Source organism: Buceros rhinoceros, unplaced genomic scaffold, assembly GCF_000710305.1.
Source record: "Buceros rhinoceros silvestris isolate BGI_N320 unplaced genomic scaffold, ASM71030v1 scaffold18040, whole genome shotgun sequence".
Taxonomy (NCBI): Eukaryota; Metazoa; Chordata; class Aves; order Bucerotiformes; family Bucerotidae; genus Buceros; species Buceros rhinoceros.
Window position 1 is genome coordinate 58,261 of NW_010390437.1, and position 10,235 is coordinate 68,495.

At 42.4% G+C, this 10,235-nt stretch overlaps 1 protein-coding gene across 1 annotated transcript in view; it reads right to left on the reverse strand.

Annotated features, from left to right (window-relative positions):
- Positions 1–10,235, reverse strand: part of SPATA5 (spermatogenesis associated 5) — a gene marked incomplete at its 3' end in the record, with an annotated part of 49,450 nt that overhangs the window by 2,057 nt on the left and 37,158 nt on the right. The gene's annotated exons all lie outside the window — the stretch shown is intronic.

The following is a 10,235-nucleotide window of genomic DNA, read 5'->3' on the forward strand; positions in this document are numbered from 1 at the left end:
TTCTAAGTGCTCCAATTATTTCCAGCAGATAAAGAATACACACGTATAGCTGCATAGTTACTGCCATCCGCCTGCCAGCAAAGAGCTTCCTCAGTGTCCCAGAGCCAACGCAACAGTAACGACCTCATTGCTGCTGCACAGATCTCCTCCCAATAAATTCTCAACTTTTCCTGTTCTACAACTGGTTCTCTAATTTTCCAGTGCAAAACAGTTAACTTATCAGACCTTATAGCTCCTTTGAGGAGCTATAACAAATGTTGGCTAACAGAATACTGAGGTCGCTAAGAAATATTAGAGAAGGGACTCGGGTGAGCTACTCGTCAGCTTCTCGGCTGGCTGCAGCCACGCTGGAAATTCCCGGGTGGGATTAGAGCATTTCTAACATACCCATGGGTCACAGTCCCACTGACTTAGAGGGGGCTGAACATGATAAAACACTTCAGGTGTTGGACAAGGATAGTAAATGCTTGTCGAAGGACACAGAGCTTAGAGGAAATTAAAATCAACTCTGTAACACAAGCCAGTCTCAACAGGGATCCAGGCCTCCCATCCTGCACAAATTTCACATTTACTCAGCTTTATACCCAACGGACTGCACACAAGGAAAAGCTAAGCAGACGAAAAAATAATTGTAAGACTGAGACCCAAACGTTAACATTATATGAGATGATCTGAAGCTAGAAGACTTTGAGGGAGATACTAAACATTTCTTTTTAAGGGAAACAAATACTCGGTTTTAAAGAGAGGTGGCTAGAACGGATATTACACCTTTCCCCAATATAAGCATTTCTCTTACAAACTTCAGACTAACAAAAAATAAAAACTAAAGAAATGCTTATTCTCAAGGAAACCCCCACCGCTGCAGTGTACATTCCCCTGTAAAGACTTTCATGCAAACAGGGCACATATCAGAAAACTGCAGTTGAGCCATCACTGATGGCATAACGCCACTGAAGCAATGAACGGTGATAACCAGCACGTTATTAGAAGCTTTATTATTATCTGTTATAAGTGGAGTAACGAAATTGAAACCACACACACAAAAAATACCAGAAATAAAAATAGCATCAAATGAAGAGGTGTCTGGGCCCTGTGACACCAGGAGTTTCCAGTTTCAGTGCTTATTACAGAGTTCACTAAGCTGTCGTATGATGCACCATTTTTAGCACAGAGCCTACAGCAAATTAGCTTTTGGCTTAACAGGATACCCTACGAAAATCCCAGGGAGGCACAGGTTTACAGCGAGAGATCTCTTTACCAGCTGCTCAGGGCTGCATCAGAGCCACACCACGCGCTCTGAGAGCTCTAGCGCTGCCTGAGCTGTTAATCTGAAGGGTGACTTGCAAGTGTGCGTTTTTCCATCTTCCCATGATTTCCCAGCAAGGGTTTCAGATCAGCACAGACAACGCTCATTAAGGCTGCCCGGACTTTTGACGCAAACGGCAGCCAGAGAAACAAATGATGATTAACCCTCCAGTCCCATGGAGGCACTGCCAAAACCAACTTCCAGCCCCCCCACCTGACCCCTGCACATTGATGTCATCATCACAACCGCATGGAAATAGTCCTCAAAAGGCACGTCCTGGTACAAATTAATTTCCTGTCAACACGCTGCCTGCAAATCCAGGCAGGCAGAATTAAGCCCCTCACAAAATCCACACAGGGCCATGTGTGCACAGTACGTGTCTGCAAGAGCTGTGCCCTAACCAGAAATACCTCAAACTTCACAATAAAAAATGTGTGAGCAAAGAGGAGTCTGGCTGCACCATAAGGGCCTGAGAATCTGAAGTAATCTCTTGTGTTGCCCTAATGAAAACACATCTCCTACAGACTGATGTGTATTTCAGTCTTCTTGCCAATCCCTCTTTCTTCAAAATCCTCAGCGAAGGAGTTTAGAGGCAAAGAATGTCTTTGCTTACTAGTTTATTACGTCAGTTAGAGCCAGATATCCTCCCCTATGTGGTATTTCAGCTAACCCTGCAAGTGTCCCACCAGTTTTAGACCAAGCACATGTATGCTCGTGCACAGGCACTTCACTTGACCGTGAGAAGCTTCCTGAATGGCAAAAGCCTGTCAGGTTAGACTGTCCATGGATAAAAACTGGCTGTTGAAGAAGAGTATGAAAACCAAAACCTGTTCCGAGTACTCTATTTTAGTTAAAGGCACTTCCAACGCACATTTTGACAGTATACCAAGCCTCACAATTAATCTGAATTCATTCTGGCTTTCTCTAATGGAACTGATAGATTGTGAACCCGAGCTCCAAACTCGATAGAGTAGGTGAGGGCTCTCCATAGCACCTTTATCTTTTTATCTCCTCTAGCCTCATCCATTTTAACCAGCTGGATCCAGATCTCAATGGGCACAGACACGTGCCCTTGAACATCTTAAGCCACTCTCGCCCTAAGCCACCTGGGGATACAAAAGCAACTGTGGCCCGATTCCATCACTGCCTCAAGCAGTACATGCAGTTCACGAGCTGACATAGTTCTTCAGTCCAAGCAGATTTTGTTTCCAGACAGAGCCAGATGTATGAAATCACAGAACTTGTATCTGTTACCCTTCTTGCTATAGGCATTTTTCGGACAGCAACTGACTTCTTGTTTTGCACTTTTTACTTATTTAACTTCCTTTTCTTCCTTCCTTCCCCTTTATCTAAGAGATCTTTTAATATTTGAAAACTAAAACCAGTCTGAGAACACAGTCTTTACAGTTTTGCCTCATGGTGAAATTTGGTAATCGTCACCACTGCGAGATAATACAAACATACACTTGCATCGTCTGACAACCTGGAACACTTCCAAAGCCAATGAGATGAATGTTTTTTCAGAACACCAGATGCCATTTTCATTGAAAAACATATTTAAGCCTCAATCAACATTTTAAGACCTGTAAAGGAGAACCAATGACTCTCCATTCCACCACTGATTTCAAAGGCATTGATGCCCATCTGAACACCTTAACTTTGGAATCAGGACCTTAATTCAGCTACGCTGCTAAACTGTAGATGTGGAAATGCAAGAAATAGTCACCAATAACATTTTCACCGCAACTGTGAAGCCACAAAACCAGGAGGAAGTGTGGGAGGTCCCCTCTCCTGAAAAGCTCCATTTCTGCACAGATGGCCCTTCCTCAGGCAGATCCATGAGGTCGAAGAGGCAGACCTCAGGAGAAGTGTCCTGGATAAATTACTGCAGAGGGATTAATCTCCACGCAGCTGAAAGCCGTAATGCAGCGTTTGTGGGAGGGGAGTACAGCCCACCTTCTTTTCAAAATGTCCTATCAGGCAAGACTTACATACAGACAAAAGCTTTTCTTCCCCCCTAACTAAAGAATTGCCATCATAACCAAACCTTACGCATTTTAAAAATACTTGTGGATGTGATATCATCTCAAGTAACTCTTCTACTGGAATCTCTGGAAATAATTTCCAATAAAAACAAATGTAAAACTCATTGACATGACAAAACCATTAGTATTAAAAATTAATACAGGTTGAAATAGACCTTTCTGGCAGGACTCTCTGCTGCTGCACAAAGTCCTGAGGTAAAAGGTTCCTGAAATACCAAAGCCCCCTGCCAGTGCACTCCCACGCAAGAGTCACCTCGCTCGCACAGTCTGAAGGATTTTTATTGAGTCTGACATTTCTGTCAGGGCTTTGCAGGGGTAACCTGTCAGCAAGGAGCACCTGCCAAGTCCGTCTTTTCAGCCCAACTGCCGTGATTGTAGTTAACTGTCACACTGTTTTATTTCCTCCCCTCACAAACTCTGCTGAAATACAGCTTTGGCAGTTTAAGATTTTCCACAGCATTAAGGAAAAAAAAAAAATCTATTCCAATAGCATTATCAGAAAAATAATAATTGTAGCATCTTCCCAGATACCAAATTTCACTCAAAAATTCTATCAGTGGGGCATTTTGTCCAGCAGAACAGACACTGCCATATACCTTGATGAGTTATTGATTCAGAATTTTCTTGTATCTAAAGATAGCAGAGCATGCTCTTACATTAGCTTTGAACTTTGCTTCCCTTCCATGCCACTGGGGCTTCAAAACCCAAACCTTACTAAATACACCAGGTTTGCAGACATGCATGTTGACCTAAGCAGCTTTTACATCCCATGCTTATTTCTGCTTACAAGCACAACTCCTGTTTTGAGCTGCAGAACCACACTGTCCCCCACGATTACTAACTGATTCCTCTATGTACATGCACTCACAACAACAGAGGGATTTCTTACACCAAAAAGGCATAGCAAGCACACCTAGGACTAAGCGATTATTATTAAAGCACTGGGACAAACTCACTTCAGGTACATGTGTGGTACAACTTCAATGCATATTATTAATTCAGAGCACTGCAGATACCACAGGCATGGATGCTAAGCCTAGGAGAGACACACAGCAGCACGCAAATCTTATGTTATCAGCTAAATATTTTGACTATTAAAAAAAAAGCAAAAAACCTCTTCAGTGCTAAGAAACATTCCCCATAGCAGGAAATTCTCCTGCCTCTGACATCAGAAAAACTCTGAAAGAAGATAACCCTAAACCCTTCCCTCCATCAGCACCCTACAATTAGATGCTGTCATATTCTGTATGCACCTGTATCAGCTACTACCCTCTAATATTGTTTCACATTTTCCCTGTTTCCTCAAAAGCAAAATTCAAGTCCTACAGAGGAGAAATCTCCAGAGGAAACCTGAGAAAGTCCAGAAAAATTCAAGAGACTGGGTAGAGCATTTAGCTTTATGGTCACCTCCAGGCCAAAAATAGTGTTTTGCCAACTGTTGATTCAACAATTAAGTGTTCATGTCATTTGGATTTTCAGACATTAGAAAAGCATAGAAAAATAAAATAACTCCTAGTACTCAAGTGGCCTCCTATTTCTAAGCCAGCTTCCTAAAAAGAAAAGACAAGATTTGTGAAAACAGAAGACAGTGCTCTGCTGTCAGCTGGTGACTTTGCTCAGCTGTCAGCCTATAGACCGCCGCAGAAACATCTCAATCACCCTCCAGTTGTGCCACCAGCCTTTTCCATTTGCCCACATTTCTTATTCCTGCAGCTTCCAGAAGGTAGTGAAGCAGGCCCAGAAAAATGAAATGCAATGAAAGGAGAGAAAAGGAGGAAGGCAGCCAGTTTGAGATGGGTTTAGAATCAACAGGCTTTTTTCCAGAGGGCTTTCCCCAAGCACGTCTCCAAATCTTTAAGAACCCAGATGATGATCTATCGCCCATTTCCAACTGCCTGCAACTAATTCCAGACACACACCCAAGTAAGACGGAGGTTAGACCCTGCTTTCATCTGGGTGTGGCACTGCCTAGCTGAAACAGGAAGGATGCTAATGTCAGTAGTTCTGCTATTCTGTTAACACTGATCTTTAAAATAAAATTTAAAAAAATCCTCAACCACACACCTGATGCACAGTAAATTTCCCATTTCTTTTCTCTCTGTTTTCTTCAGCGTTTCTCCTCTGCACATTCCTGGAAGTTAATCAAGTTGAAAAGTGTAATCAATCATGTCTACCAGGGAAACAAGTACAGTTTAAGTTGGAAGTATTACAGACCTGGAAGTATCTAACTAGACAGGATTTCAGTGCATTAGAACAATATTTAAGAGGCTCACTTTCATCTGGAATAAGCTTCATTTATAAGTTTTAATTACAATTATATTCCCTTAAACTTAATTTAAAATAAATTAAAATAAATTAATTAAAAAGATCTTCAATCATGACAGTTCTAACCCTGCAGGCAGCTGTAGCCTGCATGGGCCCATTTAGGTTGGGTAAGCTGACCTTTTTCCACAGCCAACTCCATACCAGGAATTTAAGTGGTCACCACATACGCCCACTTCGGAATCTCTCTAATCCTGATATCTGTTTCAACAGGGCCTCTGGCAGGAATCCAGACAGAAGCTCAAATTCATGTCCTTGGCTGAAGCATCTTGCTGCAGGTCAGCTTTGCCACAGCACTCCTAAGCGCTACGGAACAGGCTTACCTACGTTAAAGGACTCAGTAGGACCCTCTGTACCCTGTACACCGCACTGCAAAACTTGAAAGAGCTCAGCAATCACAAAAGTTGTGAATGCCTCGACTCTCTATCATGTCCAAACACAACTCAAACATCGCAGGGAAATAGCTGATGTTCCCTAATTTGGGGACAACCAGTGCCAACATCAGCCAGAAAAACAACGCTCCTCACCTCACTGAGCCAGCTGCTACAATCGGTCCATCACATCACAATCCCTGGCCTCTTACCTTGTGCAAAGTGGTTTTCTGCTGAGAACCTCAGTCCTACCCGATGCCACTTTGCTCTGTCCCTGCAGGGTCCAGCCCGTAGGTTTCATTGCAGGGATGCAATACCCTGACCCCCTTCATGACAGAGGCTACCGTTTACGCCAGGGAATTTGCACAGATACAAAACCGCGACGGTGTGTTCAAGTGTACAGTGTAAAATGTGCTAAAAAGAACAGAATAAAAATGTGCTAAAATATTCCAGAAGGACAGACAGCTTGGTTTAAAACCAACTTGGTTTTGCCTCCACAAGTCAAATGCAAGGCATTGATTTTGCCCCTTATGTTTCTTATTTTCCCATTTGAAAATGGAATTTATCAGTGTCTTTCACATCAGTCTACAACATTTCCCATCTTACATTACACAGATCTGCAGTTATAGGGGAAAATGCTTTGCTTCTGAAAAACAAGAAAAGGAACAAATACGTCTCTTGCCCAAAAATCCTAAAAATCCTACTTATATAAACAACGTCCCATTTCCAAAGCACAGAGATTTCTTAAGTTCAGCAAACAGACTGTCTGTGCTGCATTTACACAGAGCCACGTTCATTCATCACTTTCAAGTATAATTACCAAGCCATTTCCCTCTTGGCAACCTCTAATGGCCAGAAGAATTAGGTTTTACATGGTCGGGATACCAAGGGATAACAAATACCCATAACTCTTTGCAGCTGTGCAATTTGTAAAGCCTCTCAAGCTTTGTCCGGACAAGGGATTACTGCGAGGCAAACCTTCCTCCTCGAGCACTGCTGTAGCTGGACAGTCCTACGGGTCTCGCTTCAGCACAGTTCCTCCTATGAAAAGTCGTAACAACATCTTTCAAAAGCACGGAGAACGAAAAAAAAGCCGTAATGCGCTTGTGGAAGTAAACACTAATTACAAGGTCAGAAAGCTGGAAAAGGTTCCATGTATCACGTAGTTCACCTCTCCCAGTACAGGACTTCTCCTCACTGCACGGTAACCCGTGAAACGTCAGTTTTGGTACAAAGATGCCAAGTGGCAGGTTGCTGGAGCTTCTCCCATATGACTAAATCACAGTGAAGCAGAATTCCCTACCAAAAGTCTTGCTGATTTGCAGAAATTTTCCTCTCAAAACTCGTCGTAACACCTCTAACTTTCTACCATCCTTTCTTCCACAGGTTTACCATCTCTTCTTTAGAATCACTTACAGTGAACACCTCCCTTTTTCTTTATAGTCAAACCAAACAGCCCCTATTTTTTCATTTTCCATTTACTCTAAACTTCCTCTAACATCTCAACGTAAACTAGACAGAGACAGAAAAATCTTCCAAGAGCGCTAGAGGCACAGTGTAACAGAACAAAATGCAGAAACAAATACAGCTCGGGTTATCTGTCTTCACTACCGCACGGGAAACTCAAGTCCTTTCAGAATCACCTTCTCATCTTGCACAAAGGATCTCCAGACTCCTCCATCAAACAACTGCTCCTTACACTGAACTATTTTTCTTCAGAGGTGCAGCACTGTGTTTTTGTAAATTCTCTTTGAGGCTGGCATTTTATTTCTTTGATTAATATGTATTAGTTTGCTGCCTACACGCAAAATTGGGAGGGGGTGCGGACAGACAAGAAGTAAAACCCAGGAGCTTATCTCATAGCCAGAACTTCTAAACAGGCTGGATAAGAAATCATCTTTCCAGAAATAATATATTTTGACATTGCACGACATCAATGAATATTGTTTTTTGCTGATTTCCAAGTATTATTTCTGGTAAAGAATAAACACACACAAATACATTCTGTAGAACAAAACTGCTGGATGAGACAGTTACATCAGGTAGAGAGTTCAATGTACCACAATTACGGAGTTCTGGCTCGGGAACGTATAACAAATCGAACACTGGCATATCTGAATGCAGCTACAGTGTTTGCCACGGAGGAACAGCTTGCGCAGTCACAGACTCCACTCTGTGATGCGAAGGAGACATTACATTGAACGGTGCAAACAAGTAAATCCCTTAGCCTTCCTCATCTACCTGTTCTATAATTAATTGCAAAGTCTGTTAGTTTGTATGTGCCTGCTGGGGAGAACGGATTGATCAGTGGTGTCGACAGAAGATTGGGAGCAAAACATTTGCCTCAGTTAAAACAAGCCTCAGTTAAATCTAAACAAGTAATAATGGGTTAATGAACACTCAGCAAACTCCCTTGAAGAGCAAAAGCAATAAGCAGTTAATGCTACTTCACATCCGTGTTTTGGATCTGAACTATGCATCAAACTACTCGCACAACACAACAGTTCAGGCTTCTCTGCACCTCTGGACACGACCTGTTCGGATGAGGAGAGGTTACTGAACCCAGGAGGTCCAGGATGCAGCACATTCTGCACAAAGTCCACAGAATCCTAGCAAGGATTGAAACAGAGAACAAAAAACCTCTACGAAGCTGTATCACAGAGGGTTTTTCACTGCCAGGGCAGAGAGAGCTCATTCAACCAACAGAGGGAATAGGGAGACAATATAAACAGGTGTTTCCTTGAAAACTTCAGCATGGTCAGTAATAGCACAGGAAATGGATCTCCAGAGGCCACAAACCGTTAGCATCCCTAAAGCATTTGCAAATTCCTACTGTGCAAAGTCAGCCTGTAAAAAAAGGCCATTTCTAATAAGTGCCTTGTCTGGTTTCCTACACCATTTAATTTCAGATGAATTTTATGAGAACTCTGCTACATATTTTACCTCCCATCTGGTTCAGATTTGACAATGAAATATTTGTGTGTCCCACCCTGTTCTTTTTAAAGCTCCAAAACCAGATGTTTCCAGCACAACATGACTGCAGCAGGTCACACCACATTCTTCAGCAAGCTGTGCCAGGCCTACTACCCCCCACAGACAGTTCTGGGCAAGGTAAAATCGGGTTGTTTACTCCCTACACAGAATAAAGCAAACAAACAAACAAAACTCAACACCTCTAGGGCACTGTGGGAAAAGGCTGATTAAAAGATACCAGGGTTGATTCTTCCAACAGGTTTTCTCTTGATGAAGTGGTGTTTCTGAAAGCTAAACGCACTAAGCATCGCAGCAGGGGGGAGATATTTTTTACTTCCCCTCTGTTGGCTTGATTCCAGCACAGACTTTTGCATCTTCTCTGTGGTGATAAGCAGGCAGGCGTGTCAGCGCGTACCACAGCTGGCATTTCACAGTTGTGTTAATTGCGTATGAGAATGATGCTGACGAAGATGTCTTCTGTCATTGGGATGTCTTCACTTCTTAGCAGTTTCCCAGTGATGCACCTGATGCCACCTCCTATAACACAAACAATCTATTTCTGTCGCTGAAATGTCGCAACGGCACCTTTCATCCTCTCCTGCAGATACAGAAGGACCTTTTTGCGGTACAGAGGAATCTGCATGGATGCCGAGGTAGCTTCTTTTCCAGAAAAAGGATGAAGTTGTGGTGCACCTTTAAACTGGACAAATACTTTCTACATGCACATATTTGATAGGTTCTCATGAAAACAGACTTGCTCACAACAATTAGTAGTATTTCATAAGAAGGTACTCCCCAACAAAGACCACTTACAAGCCTGTCAAATCTAGTAGCAACTAAAACCTACTATAATCCTCCTTCAGACAAGAGCTAAACATCTCTCAGCATCACCACAAAACAGGATATTAAAAAGAATATTGAGCTGCTTGCTCAATAATCCCTTTCTAATGTCGCACATGAAAGGACATAAACATTCTCACATCTTTTCATGAGGTTTTTCTCAGTCTGGTGAAATTTAAGTGTAAATTTAGGCATATGAGTAATCTCCTTGGAAATTTGTGTTATATAGCATATGAGAATATTGTTTGCTTGATGGAGACGCTATATTAGGCCAGTGCAACAACCCTGGGAAAAGAAAGGAGTTAGTTACTGGCAATAAATGCAAGCTAAAACCACAGAAAAGAGCCATGGGTCATGAGAACCAGTAGAATCATTCCT